Source organism: Prionailurus bengalensis, chromosome C1, assembly GCF_016509475.1.
Source record: "Prionailurus bengalensis isolate Pbe53 chromosome C1, Fcat_Pben_1.1_paternal_pri, whole genome shotgun sequence".
Taxonomy (NCBI): Eukaryota; Metazoa; Chordata; class Mammalia; order Carnivora; family Felidae; genus Prionailurus; species Prionailurus bengalensis.
In genome coordinates this window covers 103491348-103516003 of record NC_057345.1, presented here as the reverse complement: position 1 = coordinate 103516003, position 24656 = coordinate 103491348, and the positions used below count along the sequence as shown (strand labels likewise).

Below are 24656 nucleotides of genomic sequence, written 5' to 3'. Positions count from 1 at the left end.
GCCTGGAGATGAACTCTTAAACATAACTTACCGCTAAATTCTCTTACAGCTATCAGGACAAAGCCTCCCCGTGGCACTTTACTTGAAATCACACTATCGACGCCAACTGACCAGAAAGAACTCTAATATAAGAAGAAGACAGAGTTTGACTCAAACCCGGATTAGGATAGCTGCCCGGGGAACCCCATCCTCAGGGGGAAGAAAGTGCTCCGGAGAATGAACACTTTTTACAGGGTTACCTATGCTTTACACAGAGAGCCACAAATCAAGGTCACAAGTACATTCCTGAAAAATGCCGAGGCCACTTTCAGACAACAGGCTTGAGCAATGGAAACTTCATCAAGGCAGAAGGGCCCACAGTGACCACCTGGCTGAATGCAGGGACACGCCTCAAAATATCCACAGGCCTTCACTAACCAATGGGCCACTTATAGGCAAGGTTACCAAAAGAGAGAAAATCCCTCTTGAGGCACATGGGGCTGTGCCTCTTGCCCTACCCCTTCCCCCCACTGCCTCCTTGCAGACAGTCTCTGCTGTGCTGACCTGCCCTCTGTTCCCGGCAGTGTATTCAGTCAACTTCCATCCCCTTTGTCCTGCCTCAGGTGAACCTTCTCACACCCGCTCTGCCCCTTCCACACAATCCTCGCCCCATTTTGGGGGCCCCCATCCGATCGGGAGAGACAACACAAAAAGTTCAAAAAGATTATAGATCAACATAGACACGCAGGAATTACGAGTTTTAACAGCTCGGATGCAGGGAGTGAGAGCATTGATTGAAATACTAATGGCAAATGCTTCTCCTCACTGCGTGCCTGGCGGGCCAAAAATCACCCTTCAGGTTGGAACAAAGTTTATCCACCATTATGCTGACTTAGAAAGAAGTCTACCATGATTTCCCTTAAATATTAGGCCTTTAGACAGATTTTCTCTCAGCAACACCGTATACAGCAATTAATGCAAAATGGATCACAAACCTAAATAAAAGAGATAAAATAAAATTTCAAGAGGAATTTTGGAGAAAATTGTCATAAATTTGCATTAAGCAAACAGTTCTAAGACACCACAGCAAAAGGACAGTCAGTACATAAAAGAAAAAGATTAAGAAATTGAAGTTGCTTAAAATTAAGAACCCTTTTGTGGGGAGCCTGGGTGGCTCAGTCAGTTAAGTGTCTGACTGTGGCTCAGGTCATGATCTCCCAGCTGGTGGGATCGAGCCCCTCGTCTGGCTCTCCCCTCTCAGGGCAGAGTCTGCTTTGGATCTTCCATCTCCCTCTCTCTCTGCTCTTCCCCCACTCTTGTGGGTGTGCTTTCTCTCCCTGTCTCAAAACTAAATAAACATTTATTAAAAAGCAGTGTAAGGAAAAAAAGAACTCTTTTGCATCAACAGACACCAATAAGGAAATGAAAAGACAAGCCACAGACTGGAGAAAATAGCCTCAGATTGAACTGGAGGAATGAAGGAATAGTATTTGCAAGAGCCAAAGAACTCTTCCAACCCCAAAAAGAGAAACAACAGGGTTTTTAAAGTCAGTAAAAGACATGAGAAGACATTTTGTCAAAGAAGACAAGTAAATGACTCATAAATATATGAAAAAGTGTTCAATATCACTGAAAGAGGACCCAGTTGTAGCCTTAAATACCTCCATTTTGACCTCTGTCACTTTCTGGTTAAGTTTTCCTTTCCAGCTTATCTTTTTTTTTTTTTTTAAGTTTGAGTTGCTTATTTTGACAGAGAGACCGAGAGACAGAGAGCGCAAGCTGGGGAAGGGCAGGGAGAGGAAGAGAGAGAATCCCAAGCAGGCTCAGCGGCCCTTGTCAGCGTGGAGCCCGACACGGGGCTCAAACTCATGAACCATGACCTGAGCCGAAATCAAGAGTCTGACACTTAACCGACTGAGCCACCCAGGCACCCCGTCTTCTTTAGAATTGGCTTAGTAACATTTTCTTTTCTCTAGCTTGCTTCACTGTAAGTATCCAGTGTATGATACGTATAACTTGCAAAATATAGGTGGATCGACGACGTTATCGCTAAGGCTTCCAGTAAACAGTTGGCTGTTAGTAGCTAAGTTTGGGAGGAGTCAGGAGGTATACACAGAGTTCTGACCTTGGGAGTCAGCACCCTTAACCCCGCCGGGTTCAAGGGTCATCTTGTGTCTCTATGTGCTGACGACATGGTCCTATGTGTTGAAAACTCTCAAATAATCCACACACACAAATACCAGAGTCAATGAACTACTTCTGGAAAGCTGCAGGGTACAACATATACAAAGATCGGGTGTGCTTCTATGCACTGGCAATGAACAATCTGAAAACAAAATGGAGAGAACAATTCCAGTTACAATTGCACCCAAAACAATAAACTATTGAGGAATACACTGATTCTAGGAGAAACAAGACTTGTGCACTGAAAGGTATAAACCATTGTTGTAAGAAATTAAAGAAGACCTAAGGGGAAAACCCCTCCAGTATTCACGTATCATAAGACTGAATGTAGTTAATATGGCCACACTCCTCAAAGGGATCTAGAGATTCAATTCGATCAAAATCTTTCCCTCTGCTTTTACTTTTGTTTTTTCCTTTTCCAATTTTTATCTAAATTCTTGTAGTTAACATACAGTGCAATCTTGGTCTCAGGAGTAGAATTCAGTGATTCATCACTTACATACAACACCCAGTGCTCATGATAACAAGTGCCCTCCTTAGTACCCATCACCTGTCTAGCCCATCCCCTCCCTCCATCAAGCCTCAGTTTGTTCTCTAGCTCTAAGAGTCTCTTATGATTTGTTTCCCTCACTCCCTTGCCCCCTCCCCCAAAGTTCACCTGTTTTCTTTCTTAAAGTCCACATACAGGTGAAATCCTATGGTGTTTGTTTTGCTTTGACTGACCTCCTTCACTTAGCATAATAATACACTCTTGTTCCATCCCCAGTGTTGCAAATGACAAGAGTTCATTCTTTCTGAGGGCTGAGTAATACTTGATTGTATATATGTACCACATCTTCCTGATCCATTCATCAGTCCATGGACATTTGGGCTCTCTCCATAGTTTGGCTATTGTTGAGAACGCGGCTATATATAAACATCGGGGTGATGTGCTCCTTCAAATCAGTACTTTAGTATCCTTTGGGTAAATATCCAGTAGTGCCATTGCTGGATCATCGGGTACCTCCACTGTCAACTTTCTGAGCAACTTCCATACTGTTCTCAGGACTGGCTGTACCAGTTTGCATTCCCACCAGCAGTGCCAGAGGGTTCCCCTTTCTCTGCATCCTCACCAACACCTGTTGGTTCTTGTGTTGTTAATGTTACCCATTCTGACAGATGTCTGGTGGTATCTCATCATGGTTTTGATTTGTATTTCCCTGATGATGAGTGATGCTGAACATCTTTTCACGTGTCTGTTAGCCAGCTGGATGTCTGCTTTGGATTACTGTCTGTTCATGTCTTCCGTCCACACTTCACTGGATTCTCTGTTTTTTGGGTGTTGAGGTTGATAAGTTCTTTACGGATTTTGGATACTAACCCTTTATCGGATTCGCCATTTTCAAATCTCTTCTTCCGTTCCTTCGGCTGCCTGTTAGTTTCATCGATCGTGTCCTTCACTGTGCAGAGACTCTTTATCTTGATGAAGTGCCAGGAGCTCATCTTTGCTTCTGTTTGCCTTGCCTCTGGCGACGCGTCCAGGAAGAAGTTGTTCTGGCCGATGTCAAACAGGTTGTTGCCTGTGTCCTCCTCTAGGGTTCTGATGGTTTCCTGTCTTACATTGAGGTCTTTCTTCCATTTTGAATTTATCTTTCTGTGTCAAGCAAGAGATTGGTCCAGCTTCGCTCTTCTGCATGTTGCTGTCCGGTTTTCCCAACACCGTTGGTTGCAGCGACTGTCTTTTTTCCATTGGATATTCATCCTGCTTTGTCGAAGAAGAGTTGACCATATCGTTGTGGGTCCATTTCTGGGCTTTCTATTCTGTGCCATTGGTCTATGTGTGTGTGTTGTGCCACTACCACCTTGACTTGATGACCACAGCTGTGTAATAGAGCTCGGAATCTGGAATCGTGATGCCCCCAGTTTTGCTTTTCTTTTCCTGGATGGAGTTAGCTCTTCAAGCGCTTTTGCGGTTAGATACAAATTTTAGCATTGTTGATTCTAGCTCTGTGACAGAGGCTGGTGGTATTTTTATTTATTTATTTATTTATTTATTTATTTATTTATTTTAACATTTAGTCATTTTTCAGAGTGAGACAGACAGAGCATGAGCGGGGGAGGGGCAGAGAGACAGGGAGACACAGAATCCGAAGCAGGTTCCAGGCTCCAAGCTGTCAGCACAGGGCCCGACGCGGGGCTCAAACTCACGGACTGCGAGATCACGACCCAAGTCGAAGTGGGATGCTCAACCGACCGAGCCACCCAGGTGCCCCATGGCTGGTGGTATTTGGATGGGGATTGCATTGAATGTGTAGATTGCTTTAGGTAGTATAGACATTCCTCTGAATTTTCTAATTGTTCCAATCTCTTACACTACATTTCCTTTCCGACATCGTAGTTTTCATGTCTCTCTCTCTTTTTTTAAGAGTTCCTTTAAAAAAAATTATTTATTTTGAGAGAGAGAGACAGAGAGAGAGAGAGAGAGAGAGCACCTGCAAGTGGGGGCGGGGGGGGGGGTTGGGGAAAAATAGAGAGGGAGAGAGGGAAGTCAAAGCAGACTCAAGTTGTCAGTGCAGAGCCTGTTGCGGGGCTCAGTGAAGAAACCATGAGATCATGACCAGAGCCAAAACAAGACTTGGACACTTAACCTACTGAGTCACCCAGATACCCCCATGATTTTCATCTCTTAAAGATACAGAGGGTCTTTTCTATGTTTTCCATGATCTATTTAACATTTTCAACTGATGGAATATGATCACTTAAAACACATTTGTAATGATTATTTATTTTTGAGAGACAGAGAGACAGAGAGAGAGAGAAAGAGAGAGAGCGAGCATATGCACGCACAGGAGAGGGGCAGATAGAGAGGGAGACACAGGATCCGAAGCAGGCTCCCAGCTCTGAGCTGTCAGCACAGAGCCTGTCGTCAGGCTTGAACTCACAGACCTCCAGATCGTGGCCTGAGTAGAAGTCAGAAGCCCAACTGAGTGAGCTTCCCAGGCACACCTACGATCAGAATACGTGTGTTCATGTCCTTCTCTGGTGGTTCTCAATCTGGGTCAGCTCTGGGCTCTGTTCAAAGGATTGATCTCTCTCCTCATGAGCAATTCTTTCCCCTTTGTGAGAACCGGGCCCTATTCCCTCTAATCGTCTCACAGGATTGCCCCCGACTTGCTGGAGATGGCTCCCAGGGAGGCACAGAGCAGGACTGTGCTGCACCCTTTGGGCGCCCCAGCAGTTCTCCTTAGTTGGCTTTCCGCAGCTCTGTCCTCCCTTCTACACTGTCCTGTGGACTCTCAGCTCCGTGTCCTCGACCCCACGAGGTCCACTGGGCTCCTCTTCAGTCTCCTCTCCCGGTTCCTTGCTTGGAAAGTCTCTCGGGGCAGCACACTGGAGCCACGGTAGGGCTCGGCTCGCCTGTGTGTTTCCAAGTGTCCGGGATCGCCGTCCTCGAACCCTGATGCCCAGGGTCTCGGAAATCTGCATTCCCTCTCCTTGTGTGGTTTGTAGTTGCTTTTTGGTTTCGGGCAGGAGAAGAAATCCAGTTCCTGTGGGTCTGTATTGGTGTGGCTCCTAGAGTTTAGAATCAACGTTGGAAAATGATTCTGAATACAGACTTTTACGGAATACAGAAAATAGCCACAGTCAGGGTGAGACACTGGGAGAAGGAAACCCTCAACGTTTGTACTTAAAAAGCACTGCACCAGTGCTAAGGGCATTGTTTTTTAAAGAGGAGCTGTGGCCTTATTGGCCGATGAGGCCACTTGAGGAGGACAAAGTGGGAGGAGTCGAGGACACCCACGCCAGGCCCACAGCGCTTGGGTGCAGGAGGGCAGAAGGCAGAGGGCCTGCCCCGTGGCTAAAGAGCACCATCAGCCAGGGTGCCCTCGGCCCGGCCCTGCAGCCCAGAACAGGCACGGTTAGTACAGGGCCTTGTGACCCTGCTTCTAAACGCCACGCTGGCCTGGGAACTCACAACGGCCACTTCTCGCTTCAGTGCGAGGCTCCTCAGAGGAGTGTCCCCAAGGGAGACCTGTCATCTGTGCTGGCTGCATGCAGTACAGCTCTGACGACATCCCTTCTCCTTCCTCCCCCTGTGAAGACGGAAGAGGAGGCTGTGGAGAGGGCGCGCAGCAGAGCCCTGGTGGCCCATGAGTGTTCGCTTTCTTTCACTTTCTAAACTTGGCTGAGTTGAGAGTTTAGGGGCATGTGAAAGTGTCAACATTCGTGTCCCTGTGCCACCCCACAGAATATCACCATGAGAGGACCAGCCTCTAGAAGCCACCTACCGCATCCCAACACACAGCTTACCTCTGCATCCCTGGGCCAGGCCCCAGAGAGTCAGCCCTCCCCCCACCTCCGCCAGGTGCCCTCAGACCCGAGGCCTGGGATCTGCTTGCTGGGACCTTGGACAGGAAGGTTTCTCCATCTGCCCCCCACCCCGGGATTCTGAAGCCAGATTAATGTCACTGACACCTTAGGAGACCTAAGTATGCCAGCACCAAGGGAGGGGGTGTTTTGCCATCTTGAAGTTGGCACAAATATCTACAAAATCTCAGACTGTCTCAGGCCAGCCCTCTCTCTCTGGATGTCACATTCCCAACTAGCAAGTCATACTTGTGATGCCAGGGTACCAGACATGACATCAGCACCAAACGTGGGTTCTTTCTTGTTCAACCACCAGGACTTCTGGCACTGCCCGGAGTCAGGTTCTCTTCAGCAACAGGACTGGAGGCCTCCTCTGTGTGGGGCTCCCAGGTTTTCAGGGAGGCTTCCTAATCCTACCGTTCCAGACCACCCTAGGCGGGCCTCCGCTGGAGGGTTTTAGAGGCTTTCAGGGAGGGAACCCAGGCCAGAAATAATGGAGAAGATCATAGAATCCCAATTTCGATTTTCAAGAGCCACAAAGCATGGGGTGCTTAGGCCTTCTGACCACTGACAGAGAGCCTGTTTCTCTTCCTCAGGGACAGTCCCTGAAAAGGGAACTTCTGGAACTGAGAACCAAACTGTCTGCACAGGAGAATCTCCTTCAGAGCACAGCTGAGCGTCTGAAGACCGCCAACCAGCAGAAGGAGACCATGGAGCGGTTCATCTTCAGCCAGTGTGAGTGCCCCCAAGCCGAGGGACAGGAGAGGAATTTGGGGTGGGGGGGCTTCCAGCCTACCCACTTGTGCTGCGGATAGACGGTGACCATACAGACTTAGGGAGGGGGCACACTGATGTGACATCCCCAAACCTCCCGTGCCACCAGTGATTGTGGATGTGGAGGGAGGGGCATGTGGGGACAGCAGGAGACACTGAGCTGAGTGGCCAGAAGGATACGCTTCAGAACACACACCCAAGGCAGGTATGGGCCCAGCTGGTGATCCCTGCTTTCTTGGGCTGTTTTGTTGTTTCAGTGACCAGGACACATGACGTGCTGAAGAAGGCAAGGACAAATTTGGAGGTAAGGGGGACACTGACCAGTCAGAGCCACAGAGCCCAGCCCACACCCATCTCCATGTGTCTTCAGAGTCTGCAGGTGATCCCTGACCTGCTCTGACCTTCCAGATTTCCCATCCACTTGTAGGACTCAGGTCCTCAATAAGTGTCCTTCTAGCTCCCCTCCCAACCCCTCCACTGCCATCTCTGTTCCCTGTCACATTGTCACCCTCTTGTTTCCTCACCCCACTTCTTCCCTCCTGTAGGCCAAGTCAGGAGTCCGAGGAAAGCAAGTGAGTTGATTCTCAAGGTCAGAGGGGAGTCCGCCTCTGAATGAGCTTCTGGGAGAGGGTGCTGGGGCCCGTTCAGCTGTTTCCTGGAGCACTTTCCACCTCATGAAAAGTAAAGCCAAGATGCCATCTAATTGATTGAGTCCATCCCACCCCCTATTGCGCTGAGGACAGCAATTCGACTTTGATATATCTCATCCCAAAGAAAACCATTGGGTCCTATCCACCTAAAAGAGAATTTTATGATAAATAAAAATGGAACTTGAAGAGAAACATTTTATCTATATGGCAGACATTCTGTAGGTTTACTTAAAATACTAACACCTTCCCTAGCAAATATGCTCACCAAATACGTGAAGTGTAGGAAATGGCTTGTAAATCAGAAACTATACCTTTCACTTGGACCTCAAAGCTTTGCCAGAAGCAGTTGGGCCTATTCCTAGGAATGTTCCCTAACTATAACCTGAGAGAAAGCTGATCCCACAGTGTGAAAATGGGTCGGGCCATGACGTCACCCTCCTTTTTTTTTTTTTTTTTCTTTTTTGGCTAATTCCCTTTCCTTTTTCTCTGATAATTCCTTTCTTTCCTGAGCCTCTTTAGAAGAACACTTACAAGATGGCCTCTGTAAAGCCTTATTCCTGTCCCAGCAAAGGTAACCCCACAGCCCCACATACCCACTGGCTTCCCCCTGTATGGAAGTTTCCTCCACACCTCCGAGAGACAATGGAAAGGGCCCATTGCTGGGTTCTAATCCTGGGATTGTCACCAACCAGCCCTGTGGCTTTGGCTGGCCCCTCAGTCTCTGTGAGTCCACCACCCTGCTTCTGTAGGAGGTGGCACTAGACTTAGGGGATCTCTAAGCTCCCAGCTGCCTTGCCCCTCCCTCTCCTCATTAAGTGCTAGACATGAACTTCACAGGGGACTTCCCTGCACCGTGTGCTATCCATCCTGCAACAGGCTATTTCTACACATGCATGTTTCATGCTAGGTGCTTCTATTCCTGGGAGGTCACAGAAGCCATCATTTTGCTCCAAGTGAACTGGGGAGTGAACTGGGTCCCAAAGAGGGAGTGTGGGATCCGGGCAGCGGCTCTGAGCAGGGCCATCACAACCCGAGGTGGTGGGAAGCTTTCCCTCTAACCCGGTGGCACCAGAGGTTCCTCAGGACAGCAGCCCTTCCCCTAGGCTGTCACTGAGCCCATGGCCCTGCCACCGCCCAGTGCTCACTGCAGCTCAGGGAGCCACCAGCAGGGCCTGACAATGGACTCACCCTGTTGCACTTTTGTCTCCAGGTGAAGTCCCTGAGGGCTCTGCCAGGCACCCCAGTCTTGTGACCCTTGCCTTCCAGGAGTCACGCAAGAAGAGGAGCCTGCAGAGATCCTTCAAGCAGCAAGAAGGATGGGCCCACCCCCCCGTGGTGCAACTCCCACCTGCTGATGAGACCTGGGCCCCACTCCTGCACACCTGTTGGAGGGTGCAGGAGGAGCCAGACGCGTGGCCCAGTGCAGGAGGGCGGAAGGTAGAGAGCCTGTCCTGCGGTTAAGGAGCACCATCAAGAGAACCACCAGCCAGGGTGCCCTGGGCCTAACCCTGAGCAGAACAGGCACGGTTTGTACAGGGCCTCGTGACCCTGTTTCTAAATGCCACACTGGCCTGGGAACTCGCAACGGCCAATTCTCGCTTCAGTGCCCTTCCTCACGTGGTCACCCAGGGGAAACAGGACCCTGCTCCCTACGGATGGGACGCGTGGTCCCCACACGGGAGCTCCTCAGCAGTTCTAAAGCACACAAGTGACAGCGGTGCCCTGAGGGACAGTGGGGCTCAGCCGGCACTACTCCCAGATGTACGCTTGCTCGGGGCTAGCTCAGCCCGGCCAGCGTGGGCTGGGCGTCCGTCTACACTGCAGCACCCGAGTGCTTTGAATCCACGTGGCGAAAGTGGTGGCTTCCCACGCGCAATGTCCCGCTTAGCCTGGCGCCTCCTATTTCCGTTTATGGCCTCCAAAGTGTGGCGATGACCGCGGCCTAGTTACGCTTGCCCCTTTGAACTAAGTCCTCTCTGGGGACCTGGGACTCGTGGCCACACCAAGCCCATCGAGAGTCCTCTATAAGATAACCCAGTGATCATACTTAAGTGGCACCTGAGAGGCCCCCAGTTGTGTGAAAGCCTCGTCTGTGTCTTCGCAGTGCTTCAGAACGTGTGTCTGTGTGTATAAATGTATCATAGATATTTCTATCTGTCGCTATAGCGATATGTTTTGGGCAACATAACTGGTGGAAGTCTGTTAGAGGAAATGAAACACAGTCTTTTCGGTGGCTATGAAAGTAAAAAGTGTATAAAGAAATCAAACATTTTTCTTCAGCTGCTTTATTTCCGATCTGGGCACCATCTCTAGGCTGAGTGTGAGAGAGGAGCAAAGTCACACTGTCCCTAAGAAGGTCACGGTCCAGTGTTTAAAGTCTTTGGAGTAAAGGAAAAAGTTTGGGCTTCTTTGATCATTGTGTAAGAATCCCCAATCTAAAAGTAAAAGAGAGTGGGTCTTAGGTTGGGAAAGCCTTAGAGTCGGCAATGGAGGTCACAGAAGCTACCACCGGGGCTCTAACCCCAAGAGATGTAGTTGGTGTGAGGCCCCAGAATCTGCATTTCTTACATCAAACCCAGGTGATTCTGATGCAAGTGGGCTGCAGACCAATTCCAACATATTGCTCTCTAACACTGACCCAAAGGTATGAATGAAGTTGGTTTCCTTTAAGGGAGCATCTTAACTGCAAAGCGTGGAAGTCCTTCCACAAATGTGGCACCGAGATCTGCAACTAACCCTCAGCAAGTGTCTTAGTCACGTCCTTCCAGGACCTAACACAAAGCTATCACTCCACAATGATTTCCTAGAAAGAGTTCAACAACACAGACAGCAGCAACCACAAAACCCTCAAACACCATCCTCCCCACCACCTCCAGTAACAAATAGATCCATCCAAAGACTCACACCTGAGGCAGACACGGGTCCTACTTTCATGGTAGACGGAGTGACCCCACGTGTGCTGTCACACTTGGTTGTTTAAGTCTTCCCATGAGTGCCTTTGGCTGTCAACAGAGCAACTCGCTGGCCCAATCCGCAGAACGGATGACGAGTCTGTAAACAAGTAGGACACAGAAGCCCAGAGCGAGGCCGTGCTGCCCCGTGATTATTCCAGGATCCGGACAATTCCTCCCCCATCCCTGTGCTGCCGGGCCTGGTCGCAGAATCAGTACTCAGGAGAACTCGGTGCTTCCACAAAGTTCGTTTTATGTCCGTGACATTTACGAAAGCAACAGCCTATGACACCCTATAAAGCTCAGGTCTGCTCGCGATCCAGTCACAGATCACTTTTGGGGGAAAGCCGTAAACGCCATGCTTGCATGTTCGCTCTCTGTGACATGCTGAAAAGTAGCTCTGTGCCTGAAGAGAACGTGCGCAACAGAAACGTAGCTGTGAGAGGAGGGGGTTCTCCCGTATTTTTCCTTTTGTAGGTTATGTCCTTGCCCTCCTTGGGAAAGGAGCACAGCCCACTCTTGAAAAGTGAACAGTCAATCTGTGTGACCACCAGTGGCTTCCACTTTGCATAAGAACGTGCTGAGCCTGTGTGCAGGGAACAGACTTTGAATGTTACAGAAAAGGGAAAGAAAAAAGATGGCGGGTGATGAGGTGAAGAAAGGCAAAAGAAATGGAGATGCAATTCAATTTCCTTACACCTTGCAGCCCACTGGTCAATAGCTGACACAGGACCTCCTCAAGGAACTCACAACTGCCTTAATGTTAACGCTCTGCTGGACGCAAAAACCAACCTCGGCTTGAGGCTAACCAGACCTCCAGGGTCCTGTAAGCCTTCTGGAACGTATGGAACTCCTGACGGAAACTTCATTGGGCTCTACGCCCCCATCCTCCCCCACCCCCAAATTAAAACTTTATAACCAGTCACACCTCACAATCCCAGTGCAGCTCTTCCTGTCCCCCTGTCCTGTCCTCACGCTTTTTATAAACACCTTTTTGCACCGAGAACGTCTCACGAAGTCTTTGTTTTGTTTTGTTTCTTAGTTTATTTATTTTGAGAGAGATACAGGGAGAGAGAGAGAGAAAATCCCCAACGGTCTCCCTGCTGTCAGCACAAAGCCTGACTCTGGGCTCAATCTCACAAACCTGTGAGATCAGGACCTGAGCCAAGAGCAAGAGTCAGATGCTGAAGCCACAGAGCCACCCAGGTGCCCCGAGAATCCTTTCTGAACCTTTCGCTCCTGGCGCACCTCACATCGGCAGGTCCCTAACCTAACACTTCACCGGGGAAAAGCAGCGCTTGGCCGGACCACCTAAGACTCACGACCTGCAGCATTTATACAGAATTGATTCCATCCCGCAGATCGTGATGAGCCAGACGCCTGACATGGGTTGTCTGTCGCCGGGGTACCGACTCACCGCGAACTTAGAGGCTTAAAAGGACACACGTTTGTCACCTGACATTTCTGTGGGTGAAAAGTCCCAAAAAGGATCTCACCAGACTCAGATGGAGATGTCAACAGGGCCACCGCCCCTTCTGGAGGCTCAGGGAGACTGAGCAATTTAATCCAGGGAAACCTCACTACAGTGCAGTCGGGAGGTTTTGGCAAGGGAGCGCCTGTGTCCCACCCGCCCTGGTTTCCTCTGTCTCCATCTTCCGCACCACCAGCTACAGCAGGCAGACATCTCCTCCTCTGCCTCCTCCAGGTTGAAGGCACCCCTGTAATCCCAGGGGGCCGCCCGGATATTCCAGGACGATCTCCCCATCTCAGGGTCCTTGACCTAAGCACCTTCGCAGAGGCCCGTTGGCTGTGTGATGGATCATTTTCACAGGATCCGGGATGAGGCTGGGGACCTCCCAGGCAGGGGGCATCCTTCCGCGGACCGCCACACTATTGACTCAGGTGACAACTAATGTCAGACGCCCGCCCCCCCCCCCCCAGGTCTCTTCTAATTTCAGCAGTCTAGTAAAAGTCAAGCACACGTCAAGGCCCAAGGGAGACAAAGGCAAATCAGAAACCAGAACGCCAGGGACAGGACCAGGAAATTGCCCCAGGACTAGTCTCTTCCGAGTAGGTGCTGCTTGGCTTTCCAGACCTGGCTTTTCCCACGGAAGGGGACTTTGCTGGCAGAAATCTCCTCCAAGGGGAAGCGCGCAGGAGGGGAGGAAGGGACGGCAGAGGCAGAGTGGGGCGCCCGGGACCCCACTAACCCCTGCTGTGACCTCCGGCAGTGGGGGGAGGGTCTAAGTGAGCTCAAGGCAGGTTTCCGTGGACCCGCCCCCGCCTCAACGCGGGGATCCTGGTGCGCCCCCCCGGGCGTCGACCAGGGGGCGCCGCGGCCCCGCCCCGCCCCGCGAAGGCACCTGTAAAGCAGCAGGCACGCGGCAGTTCTCAAACGACAGGTGTGGTATCGCGCGCCCCCAGCTGCCAGACGTTCGGTCCCCCCGCTCTGGTGTCCAGCCCTGGTGCGGGGGGACTGGCTTGGCGGCTGAGCCCCTCAGGTCGAGCCATCGCACTGTGTCTCCTTCAAACCGGGCTCTGGGCAGAGGCAGAGCGAGAGACAGAGCGAGCGAGGTGTGTGGGCGCTTCTCCGGCTGGGGGACGTCCTCCCTCGTGTTCCTCTCAGGCGGGCGCAGTCGGCCCGGTGCTGGCGGGCGCAGTCGGCCCGGTGCTGCCCGCCGCGTGGGCGCCACGACGGGCGCAGGGGCCGTTGCGGGAGCTGCATGGAGAGGGAAGACGAGCGGGAAGCAAATCAGTGTGGAGGGAGAAGACGGAGGAGCCTCGCAAGGAGAGGAAGGAGGCGGGGGGCGGGAGGAAGAGGAGAAGCCTCAGCGCTGAGATCCCGGCGGGAGCGGAGCTGGGGGCAGGGAGACGGCGTGCGCGTGGAGCCGGGTGACGCGGGGAGGGGCGGGGAGTGAGGCGGGGCCGTTGCGCCGTGACCGGGGCGTGGCCTTATGGAAATGAGGCCGCGGTGGGCGCGGTCGAATTCTACCGGGCGGTAGAATTCCCCGGGCTGTGGAAGTGCCCGAGCTGTGGCTCGGCTTGTGTGAGGACGACGTGTGTGGGGTGAGGATGGTTGAGACGGGAGTGGGTGCGGAGGGTTTTGGGGTGCGGGGAGGCCAGTGACCGTGTGTGTACAGTGTGGTGCGTGTGAGGCTGGGTTGGGGCGGAGGGGGAGGAAGTCATACTTACCTGGCAGGGGAGACACCATGATCAGGAAGGTGGTTTTCCCAGGGCGAGGCTTGCCCATTGCACTGCGGGCGTGCTGACCCCTGCGATTTCCCCACATGTGGGAAACTCGACTGCATAATTTGTGGTAGTGGGGGACTGCGTTCGCGCTCTCCCCTGGTCAGCGGTCTTTCAAAGACAGGTGTCTGAGTGCTTCGTTACCTTGTTTTTCTCCTTTTTCTTACTTTTAGGTGTCTCTTCACAGGAGAGTAAATAGTTTTGTAGGCAGTTCTTTACTTGTCTTATCTTTGGTATTGGTCTCCTGTGTGGTTGGTTGTGTCTCACTTTTGGCGGTGGGAGCAATGTTCCTTGGGGGGCTCGAACTGGTCACCCTGATCCTGCTACAAAGGCTTTTTTACGGTTTTGCCTTTGTAAAAAGGGCGGGAGGGCTCTGACGTCTCACCACACACGTGGCGCCAGGACTGCAAGTGGGAGCTCACCACCTGACCTCAGCTGGGTTATGAGCTGGAGCCCAAGTCAGAAGCTTGGGATGCTTGCAGTCTTGATGCTTAACCAACAGAGCCTCCTAGGCGCCTCACGTGTTCGCATTTCTTAGGGATGGCCTCAGTGCTTTCTCTGCAGGAGGGGAGGGAAGTGGGGCTGCAGTGCTCAACCATTGCCTGGCTTCCCCATTTTCTGCCAGCAGGTACAAGGGAGCTCCCAGGAGCCTAAGGCCAGTGCTACTCAGAGCTGTCTTTGGGGAAAAAAAAGAGAAAAAAGAAAATCACTCCAGGGCTGCCTGGGTAGCTGAGTGGCTGAGCGTCCCACTTTGGCCCAGGTCATGATCTCAGGGTTCCTGAGTTTAAGACCCACCTCCTGCTCCGGGCTCACAGCTCTGAGCCTGGAGCCTGCTTTGCATTACTTGGCTCCCTCTCTGCACTGTGCGCGCTCTCTCTTTCAAAAAATAAATAAGAACCATTAAAAAAAAGAGAAGAAAAACACTCTGAAAGGAGGGGATTATATGGAAAAGACAAAAAGAATCACAGGGGGATTTGGTTGGGTTCCCACAGGGTCCCCATGGGTTGGGGGAAAGGGGACTCTCACACAACAGGAACTCAGGAAACATGCACACAGGGATTGGAGCATATGGAAGGCATTTCACACATCTGTAAACATTTTGCCTCACGTGGAAATCGTGGTATGTGCTTGGCCGTCATAAGGTGCCTGAATCAGGAAATCTGGAGGTACTCTCCCTGAGGAAAGGATGAGGCAACTACCTTTGTCCTTGCAGATCCAGAGCCTTTCTGAGCCCTGAGAGAATCTTACGTGTTGACTGACATTCCAATTCAAGATCAACGCAGAGACCCTACACTTTTAAGTTTGTTGGGTTTCCCGTGTGTGGCCAGAGGTCCCCTGGCGGAGAACAGTTGACACGCGGAGTTCAGAAGTAGGCCAAGAAACAGAATATTACCTGGATATACCACATTACTTACCGCCCTCACTAGTCTCACCGAACATGGGAGTGGGCATTTCAATACCTGGTATTCAACGAGGTTTATGGAAAAAAAAAAAAAAAAAAAAAGGAAAGTTTGGGTTAATAGTTTAAATTGTTGTGTCCACATTGAATTCCTATGGGCAGTGAAGAAAGTTTTCTAGGTTCTGAGTGTGGAAATGAGGGGCTAAAGGATAAAAAACAATTCTACAACTCAATGTAACTTTGGTAACTTAGTATCTTTCACACTTGACACAGTTTTCTTTCATTTTGTCTGATGCCCTGCTCCCGTGAGTAAGTCTAAATGTATCTGTACAAGAAAGCTGCTATCAACACGAAACGTAAAATCCATACCATTGCGTTTGGCCCTGCTTATTCCTAACGGTGTTTTAGGCTGGTTTCTAACTGCTTGTAGCCACGTTGTGGCTCACTCTGAAGGCAGCCCATTCTAGCCACAGGCACACTTCTCCTTGGCCCACCTCTAGTCTAGGTTAAGCAGACCGTCTGAGCTGGCTCCCTCACTGGGGGAAGGATGTAGGTCAAGCAGGTAATAAAGGGAAATGGAGAGAGGATGCTTAAAGCAGGCATTGTCAGGAGTGGGATGGACAATGTGGGAGGACTATGGCAATGCTAAAATAACATGCCTGGCGATATCTCTCTCACTCGCTCGCTCTCTCTCTCTGTCTCTCTCTGCAAACTTGCACTGCCCAATCAGCAATGCTGCGAGAAACCATTGTATCTCTTCTCGGAGGAAGAAAATTGGATTCCTGCTGATTTATAAGCTCAGCCTAAACACTCCACCCAGACAATTTGGACAGAAGAACAGGAACTGGGTTCCTTGCAGTTGCTCAGTTCCTTCAGTGACGCTGGCCTGGAAAGAAAGAAAGGTACCCCAGTCAACTTTCCGCATAACCATCGAGTGAGGAACCTCTTGGCAAACACACTCATGGTAGTTAGTGTAGGGAGAGTCCTTACCTACGACATGCCTGTAAGTGGGAGGGATCTCGTGTGAGCAGAACCCTGTAGGGACTCAAACATATGCCCGTGGATTTATGTAGCTTAGTGTCCTGGAAACTGCCGCATCAGTTCTGTGAGTATCAGCCTAGCAGATGACTTCTACCAGGTTCATCGACTTCAACCAGATTCATTGGGTACAAGTGACGACTTCATGCAGCACTTAGAGAGCACCTATGTTAACTCGGGGCCAGAACACGTCCTAAGGTGGGAAGAAGTTTCTTGCAGTTAGTGTTGGTTGTCCGAGATTTCTTGTTGCTTTGCTTGCGCCTCACACAGTTAATTTTATCCTTGAAAATGTACGTCAAACTTGATATCAGAGAAGATTTGTGGGTTTGGTAGGTCTGATTTGGCGATGCAGTATTTTATGTGTGTCCTTTTCAGATGGATGTGTCTGATGCAATTCTCTGAGTGTTCTTAAAGCACTCATCATGGCCAAGATAAACAGGGATAATCTGTGAGCAAAGCGACTGGTGGATCATGGATTAAATACGCAGTGGCCTTTATGGCCACATTTCTTGCTGGCACGTCTTCCAAAATCACGTATTGTTCTTTTTGCACGTGCCCATTTGTGACTCCCAAAGCCCAGAGCCACCTTTCCCTGCTACCCCTTGTGGTCCTTGTCCTCACTTCCCTACAAGTTCAGGATGATGACAGCTCTCATTAAATCCCACACAGGAGAAAGCCCATATATCGTAACTCTCTATCCCTTAGCAAATGTTAATTTCCCATGTTAGGAAAGGAGCAGAGATAAGAGAATATCAAGTACAGTGAGCACTCTTACCTTGAGGAGGTACATCGACCTTGGGGAAATCTGCCACACCACGAGTGAAAAATTGTTCCCTGTCTCCCCTGGCATAATCTTAGAGAAACGTAGCCTTAGGAGAAATTTCGGATTTCTCTTCAGCCAAATCAGCAGGAACGTACATCCCAAGAAACAAGTGGGGGTTTATAATCATTGCAGCCGGAAAGATCACACCCCACGGTCTCAGTAAGAGAGTGGTAGAAAGAACCACACATGACAGGATTGGGGCTGTGGTTGGTTGATGGCGGGGAGGCTGGAAGGAAGCAGGGTCTGCTCTACCTTGAACACTGGTAGTCTGCACGGGCCCGTCTTGACTGCGGTGAGAGTCAGCAGTCATTTCCTTACGAAAAGAGGAGGGTGTTTGGGGCGTTGTAGTTTGCACGGTGACCTGGTGTTTGTGGGGCCTGCTTGGAATAATCAGGTAGTCTTGTTGTGTCTCATTGTCTCAGGGTTCAGAGTCTCTTTGAGGTTGAGATCCTGTATCTGAGACTGTTTATTCCCAGCGTGAGAACAAAACAGCCAGGCCGGGATGTCAGCAGGGCCATTCAGGACATCAGAGGCTGGACTTGTTCTTTCTCCCTGGAAATCCCTAACCTAGAGGTCAAGAAAGAGAGCACTCTGGGCTCACAAGCTGTAGGTGCGAGCCTGGCTGAGTTACAGTGTGACTTTGCCTGAGTGTCTTGAATTTTCCTTTCTGTGGCTCAGTGTCTCATTTCAAAATGGGGCCAATGGGGTTTCTTCTACACGAGTCGTCCCCGGTGTTACAGGAGAGGTGCAGGGGAAGCACTGAGCCCAGTGCCTGGCAGGGAGTAAATACTCAGCACGTATTAGGTCTGCTCGGTCCTCTGCCGTCAGCGTTTTTATCATCTGCCTCATTCTTTTGTTTTGTTCTGTTTTCCAAATATACTTTATTGTCAAGTTAGGTAACATACAGTCAAAACAGTGTGCTCTGGGCTTCGGGACTGGGTTCCCATGATTCATCGCTTCCATACAACACCCAGTGCTCAACCCAACAAGGGCCCTCCTCCATGCTCATCACGAAATTTCCCCTCTCCCCAACTCCCACCATCAACCCTCAGTTTGTTCTCTGTATTTAAGAGTCTCTTCTGGTTTGCCTCCCTGTCTGTTTGAAACTATGTTTTCCCCTTCCCTTCCCCCATGGTCTTCTGTTAAGTTTCTGAAGTTCCACATGTGAGTGAAAACACATGGTATCTGTCTTTCTGTGACACTTATTTCACTTAACATAATACCCTCCAGTTCCGTCCACCTTGTTGCAAATGGCAGGATTTCATTCTTTCTCATTGTCAAGTAGTGTTCCCTTGTATATATAACCCACATCTTCTCTATCCATTCGTCAGGTGATGGACATTTAGGCTCTTTCCATAAGTTGGCTATTATTGAAAGCATTGCTGTAAACACTGGGGTATACGTGCCCATCTGCATCAGCACGCTTGTATCCTTTGGATAAATGCCTAGTAGTACTCTTGCTGGGTCATAGGGTAGTTCTATTTTTCACTTTTTGAGGAACCTCCACACTGTTTTCCAGAACGGCTGCACCGCTTCGCATTCCCACCAACACTGCAAGAGATTCCCGATTCTCCACATCCTCGCCAGCATCTGTTGTTTCCTGAGTCGTTCATTTTAGCCACTCTGACTGGCGTGAGGTGGTATCTCAGTGTGGTTTTGATTTGTATTTCCCTGATGATGAGCAATGTGGAGCATCTTTTCACGTGTCTGTTAGCCACCTGGATGTCTTCTTTGGAAAAGTGTCTATTCATGTCTTCTGCCCATTTCCTCACTGGAGTCTTTGTTTTTTGGGGTGTTGCGTTTGGTAAGTTCTTTATAGATTTTGGATACCAACCCTTTATCCGGTCTATCATTTGCAAATATCTTCTCCCACTTCATCGGTAGCCTTTCAGTTTTGATGATTGTTTCCTTTGCAGTGCAGAAGCTTTTTATCTTGATGAGGTCCCAATAGTTCATTTCTGCCTGTATTTCCCTTGCCTTTGGAGATGTGTCAAGTAAGAAGAGAGAGGGGGACAGAGGATATGAAGTGGGCTCTGTGCTACGTGGGCCCTGTGCTGGCAGTAGATTCCCCACCTTGAGTATTGAACTCACGAAATGTGAGATCATGACCTGAGCTGAAGGTGGACGCTTAACTGACTGAGCCACCCAGGCACCCCTAGAACTAGTAGATTTTCCAGAAAAAGGAGAAAACCTCTGATGCTGCAGACACCTTCCCCACCACCCAAAGAAGCCAATTTATATCGCATGCAGAGAAAAATCAATCTATAGTCTACATCCCCACCAAACATACAAAGCAAGGCCATATATTTTAAACCCTCAGCAAAAACTCATTGTACAAGCACTTTCTATTCACCTAAGATGTCCATGTACAAAGGCAGTAGAAAAAGAGTACTAAATATGCAACACTCAGGGAGTCTTGATTCCGTCACTAGGAGTCATTTAAAGACGAACTCTGCCCAATAAGAGAAGTTTTGACTTTTGTACAACTGATTGTCACTGAATACACTTCATTGTAGATCTGAGACAAAAGTCTGGGAGTGGAACCAGTGGGAGAAATAGGATGTAAATGGCATCCGTTTCACCGGGCGGGAACAATACTATAACAAGTGGCAGGTGGAGACAGAAGAGAAAATAGAATAATGTCAGAAGTCTGAGATCTGAGAAGTTGGGAGATCACTTAAAACTTGTGTTGTTTTCATTTATTTTTGAGAGAGAGAGAGAGAGAGAGAGAGAGAGAAAGAGAGAGAGAGAGAAAGAGACAGTGTGTGTGGGGGCAAGGCAGAGAGAGAGAGAGGGAGACAGAATCTGAAGCAGGCTCCAGGCTCTGAGCTGTCAGCACAGAGGCCGATGCGGGGCTCGAATTCACGAACCGTGAGATCATGACTTGAGCTGAAGTCGGACGCTCAACCAGTCGAGCCACCCAGGTGACCCTGTGGTTATTTATTTTTAAGAGAGAGAGCATGTAAGCGGGAGAAGGGCAGACAGGGGGGAGGACGGAGAATCTGAAGGTGGTTCTGTGCTGACAGCACAGAGCTCGATGCAGGGCTCAAACTCATGAACCCATAGGCCATGACCTGAGCCAAAGTTGGACCCTCAACCTGCTGAGCCACCCAGTCACCCCGAGATCGTTTAAATCTTAGAATGGCGATGTGACAAGTTTCACAAGTTAATACAGAACCAAACATGTCCCGCACTTGTGATGCAGTGTTCAGCCCTACATATACAACCTTTCTAAACAACAGGTGCACATTCAGACACGCATATGTACTCTTGCCCTTAGGGGCAACAGAGGCTAAAAGATACAGAGACTCAGCACTAAATACCAGAAGAGAACCAAGAACATTTACATCACGATGGTGATGGATTGGAGCCCTGAAGGAAACATAATTCACCAGTCCCCAGTGATTGTCAAAATAAACACTTTAATGATAGAGAACGGGGAGGGAGTGTTCTTTTCCACAGCACGATGCCAGCAAATACACATACACAAGGATGATACAACTAGAGTTTTTCCAACATACAAACAGATACGGTTGTGACACACTGCAGGGATCACTAAAAGATGGTAACATTGTAGAGACAGACTTTAGAGAGAGCATCTTCACACAGTCTCAGATGTTACACCCAAACAGAAGACCATGAACGATCTGATAGGCCCCCCATAGAAGGCAACCAGTGCTGCTCTCACAATGATGGTGATGGCAGACTGGAGGCTCTGGGTCTCTGGGTGGGCGGGGCTGGGACACACACTGCATTCACGAGGGAACGACCCGGGAAAAGGTTAGACTGAATTTAATCAGGAGGAAGTGATCAGACACCTTCAGGATGTAGACCATCAAGCCAGACATCTGGCCTGTCCCCTACAGACAAGGAAGTGTCACCACCACCAGAGACAGCCACAGAAAGGTGAGGAGATGTTTGGGGTTCGAAAGGACTACAAAATTACGATAGCACAATCTTCTGAGTCCTTTGGAACCCAAGATGTCTCTTCTCCTTTTTGTCGCCTTATTTGTGCTGTGGACACTGGCTGTTTGAAGAAAGACAGGCCCGATGTCTTGTTCGATGGTCAAAATTCTGCAGTTTTCTGATCCCTACCTCGTGCTCAGATTCAGGCTAAGCCTCTTCAGCGAGAACGCTGCGTACTTAATGCTGTCTGCTCCTGGCACAGCCCAGCTGGTGGCCCAGAATGTCCAGTTTGACATGGGGTCTATTGCCACGTTGCTCCAGCCTCCGCTTATCCGCAGGATGGAATGGAGAGGGGCCAGACTGAAGGTGTCTCACAAGGGCGTGTGGTCTGGGCATTGGTTGCCTCGGCGACTTATCACGACTGGAGTCAGAAGAGCGAGAATTCCTCTCACGAAACCAGACTTTTGGAGTAAAAATCCCAGAGAGTGGCTTGTGATCGAGATGTCGATTCTCAGCAAAGGATCCCTCGCATGTTCTGTTTGGGCTTTAGCTTGATTTGCTGCTTTAGAGTTCTTTTCAGCAAGTGGAGAATGATGGGGTTTTATGATGGGGTTTCGTTTAAATGAGGAGTATCTTTTCTTAGTTCCTGAAGTCCTTGGTATCTGAGACAGTGAGAGAGAGAGACAGAGGAATCAAATGTGAGTCTTGTTCAGGTCCTGCTGACGGCTGAGCCTGGAGGGATGGCTCCGTGGTGACAGAGGCCAGGGGCGAGCTGAGCCCCCGTGCAGAGAAGGAGCTGAAGGGGGGTCTGCAGGCAGGCTGAGGGGGAGAGTGAGAGCCACAAGCCTGAAGCAATAGCCCCCTCAATTGCATCCAGCCTACACTGTAGGATGCAGGGACCCCTGTGCTCCCCGCAGCAGGCGCCTGGTGGCATCCCAGCTCAAGGCTGCCCTGAGCTGTTGCCAGGTCCCGACCATCCCTCCCTCAGCAGCCACCTCACCCTGGAACCCCCTTCCTCAGAAGCAAAGTGATGGCTTTCTCATGTGTCCCACGGAGGCATGTGCTTAGCCCCTGACACACACGTTCAGAAACAGACTGCCGAAGGCAGGAGGGGGCCCTCTGCAGACAAACACACCCCTTCTCACCCTGCCCTGGTCTTCTGAAGGGGGAGGCCAGGCTATGGAACGAGCCCCAGCACGTGAGATGCAACAGGGGCCTCAGACGATGTCCCCGTTCAGTCCTGCCGTGTGCAGATGAGGAACCGTGGGCCAAGGGGCTGATAAGGACCACCTGTAGCCGTGTGACCTGTGCCTGACACCCTGGAACTGAAACCCAGGCTTCGGGCCCTTCCCATCCTTGTGGGGGTCGGGAGACGAAAGCCTCCGATCTGGGGGTGTGGGCAGGCAGTAGACGCTGTTGGCCGCTTGGCTGGACGGAAATAAGGCTTTGCACAGAAATCCTGCCCCAAAGGGGCCGAAAAGAACCCCAAAGGGAGAAACTCCAAGAGGAATGACGAAAAGAGTGGGGAGTGTACCCAGGGCCTCACCCCCTTTTGCTCAGGGACCCCAACAGCCCCTGCAGGGCACCTCACGCCAGGATACACCTGAGGGAACGTCTAGGAATATTCTCAGTGGACACACTCGGAACTCTGCAGAGAAAACGGAAGAGCCTTCCTTTTACTCGTCTAGGTTCTTCTCGCACGTTTCCCAAACTGTCCCTGAGGAGAGTCTCTCGGTGTTGACCCTAATGTAAACGAGGGCCTGCGAAGGGCAGAGGGAGACCTAAGCTTCTTTACTGAGGTTTTATATAAGGAGAAAGTTTGAGTAAAACATTTCCTTTCCATCTGCAGTGCACCTGTCAGGAGGCTGGGAAACGCATTTTAGTGAAGAGTCAACCGTGATTTTCATTGCACGAGGAGGAAAAAGAGCCCTGAATTCCGTTACTGGTAATCAGGGGACGGACTGTTCTTACACTGGGTTTCTAGGCAACATTTCTTTCTTACTGCATCCTCTAGTATAAAAATTGTGAGACACTTGGATCCAGAAGAGCGAGTATTCATCGAATTCATTCATGTGTCTTTGTCCTCTTCTTTCTCTGGGCTCTGTTGAGGGAGGAATGTCAACTCCATCAGGGGCTGATTCTCAGCTTGTCCACAAAATGAGTGACACACACACGGGATCCTTCTATCTGGCTTATGAACATCCTATAGCTCCACAGTCCTTCTGATTCCTAGGTGCATACCAGCAGAGCTTTAAAACATCTCCCATTACCACACCCCAGCCCAGAATGTTGAAATCAAAATCTCAAGGGATTGGGTGACGGCATTCACGTGAGTTCAAAGCTCAGTCAGTGTTTCTTTCACGACAGCGTGATTTAGAACTATTAGCGAAGCTACTCTGTTTCAGACCATGGTGTTCTTGTCCTCATCTCTGCCACCATGACGATACCGGCCCTAAAGATTTTGGTCTTCCTTCGGACACCCTCCCATGAATCCCCGTTCTCCGCTGGACTTGTATGAGGCACAGATTGTCTCGTGTTCCCCTGGATCTCGCGGGGACTTCACAGAGCTGCCCAGAGTTAATTCAGTCAATGCTCGCGTATGTGCTCTGGCCTGAGAATCAACTCAGTTCCTTTCGGTGGATCCTTTTATGAACCAGCTGGGCATGTAGACAAGGTAACGGCAGTGAAAAGGGAAGACAGGTGGATGCCTGAACACCTCGTGTCTGTGCAGGTTGGAAACCTGGCCTCTGCATCTGTGTTTGGCCAGTGTCCCTGTAGAGTGCCATGACTGTCCTCCACTTGATGCCAGCTCTCTTGAGGTCCCAAGGTGTGGGTGGACACTGAGTCCTGGAAACCCCACACACATTAGCACAGGCCTGCTCACCTGGGGCCGAGGACAAACCTGACCCCAGGCAGGCCGTGTGGCAGTCCCAGAGGTGACCCATGATGTCGTGGAGTTTTTGTCGGGGTGCTCTTTCTCCTCAGTTTTAACACTTCTTATTCACGTGGGGAAGCTGAGGGGTAAGTGTCGTTCTAGGTCGTGTTCCCGGAAACACCCCAGAGGAGAAGCCATGTGCAAGAGACATTAAGACGATGTTCCTGATGGGGCGTCTAGGTGGTTCAGTCGGTGAAGCGTCTGACTCTTGGTTTTGGCGCAGGTCACAAGCCCACAGTTTGAGGGTTCAAGCCCTGCATCTGGCTCTGTGCTGACAGTTCAGAGCCTGGAGCCTGCCTGGGATTCCCACCCTCTCCCTCTCTTACTGCCCCTCCCCGACTCGTGCAGTCTCTGTCTCTCTGAAAATAAATGACTTTAAAAGAAAAATTAAGGGAAAAAAAAGACCATGCTTTGGGAGAAAGAG

General features: G+C 50.3%; 2 long non-coding RNA genes, 1 other non-coding gene and 1 pseudogene across 3 annotated transcripts; 2 read left to right on the top strand and 2 right to left on the bottom strand.

The window, feature by feature from the left end:
- Positions 1-11121: 11121 nt before the first annotated feature.
- Positions 11122-13775, bottom strand: LOC122481040. Its single transcript, XR_006296735.1, has 2 exons — positions 13249-13775; positions 11122-11471 (listed from the first exon to the last, which is right to left on the bottom strand). It is a non-coding gene; the product is annotated as an uncharacterized LOC122481040 (long non-coding RNA).
- Positions 13776-13780: 5 nt separating this feature from the next.
- Positions 13781-23360, top strand: LOC122481042. The gene is made up of 2 exons (XR_006296737.1): positions 13781-13951; positions 23147-23360. It is a non-coding gene; the product is annotated as an uncharacterized LOC122481042 (long non-coding RNA).
- LOC122482395 lies at positions 14070-14233 on the top strand. The gene has a single exon (XR_006297176.1). It is a non-coding gene; the product is annotated as a U1 spliceosomal RNA (small nuclear RNA).
- LOC122481036 overlaps positions 20794-24656 on the bottom strand; it is a 30207-nt pseudogene continuing 26344 nt past the window's right edge.